Raw genomic sequence first — 1,486 nt, 5'->3', positions numbered from 1 at the left:
ATTGGGTAGCTTTGGGTTGTCATGAATCATAATAGTAGTAGATGGTGATGTCTGTAACTTATTTCGGCCCTAGTGGAACTAACTCTAACTCGAATTGTCGTAAACACCCATTATTTAATGAAGAATAACTTCATTTACAAAGAAACTCTACATTTCAACATTACGGATGCAATATGAAAATGCAAGTTAATATAATGAGATGAAGGAAATATGTTATTATATTAAAATATCTTTTTTTATATATACTGCGTTCTACGTTATTTTATTTTAAATTTTCTTACCTTTCAGTTATTCTTACCATTCTGCTGCTTTTCTCTGCGATTACATTTTCTTTTCCATATTTATTTGCATCTCTTATATCTGTTTTCACTTTTACTTTTTTTTATTATTATTTTTCTTGGTTGCGAATATAGACTTCTTTTAACTTATGCTACATTGTGATGCTCGAGATAATTTTCAAATCTTATGATTTTTTTTATATTAATTGAAATAATATATTGTTATAATTGTCTTATTTATTTGAGAAGTTTTGAACTTTTCTCCAAGATGCACTACTCTTTGTTGCAGCACGATTGTTATACCTTGTGAGAGAATATATTTTTATAGTAATCAAGTATCTCAACGCTTGCATTCGATGATTATAACATTTATCGTTAACATCGAACCATGTAATATGCATTTTTTTTGTCTCCTGTACACATTCCATTACAATATTATCAAGGATGTTTGTGGATGCCCAATGATATTGCCACGTTTTACTAAATGTCATTAATTGTGTTTTAATAATGTTTGTAAACAAAGCTGTTGGGCGTACTAATTTTGTTATCGTTGGAGTGTCTTCGTCTGCATTTGGATATTCTCTAAATTCTATATATTTTTATTAGCCGTACATTTATCCATTGGCGTTTTCATCATACAATTACGGCATTTATCACATTTATTCCTTTCCACATTTCGTCGTGCCACATATTCAGCAAAATATGCAATAGCATTATCATTGTAACTACTGCATGGCTCATTAATATTTTCAATATCTTTGTTATCAAAATATTGTTCGATTACCATCACATCTTCCGTAAGTAAATCATTCTCCGGTTCATCACTCTCTGGAATGGCAGCGGTTGTATCCATGACATTTTCAATCGCTTTAGTAAGTCCACTCGGTGAATTAATGAGAGTCTCAGTTTCGGGGCATTGAACATTGCCTTTTTCACTTGTTAGAATATATCCCGTGGAAAGTATATGTCTGATGGAAAGTCGTATCATTCTTGCAGTCGGATTTGGATTAAATCCTCCGCGTTGTCGAAGTTTCGAAAATAAATGCTCCACTGAATCTTGGTTGCACAATCCTGTAGGTAACTGAAATGTTTCATTTTGACTTACGAGTGTTTTATAAGTACCGAGAATAGCTTTTATAGTTATAAGGAAGCCGTTAAAACAAGGTACTTTATTGATTCCTTGTGCTGACTTTGACCATCTCGAGCAT

Source organism: Odontomachus brunneus, unplaced genomic scaffold (genome assembly GCF_010583005.1).
Source record: "Odontomachus brunneus isolate Ranch 3 - 2012 unplaced genomic scaffold, Obru_v1 Obru_scaffold_307, whole genome shotgun sequence".
Lineage (NCBI taxonomy): Eukaryota > Metazoa > Arthropoda > Insecta > Hymenoptera > Formicidae > Odontomachus > Odontomachus brunneus.
Note: the sequence above shows the minus strand (reverse complement) of the source record.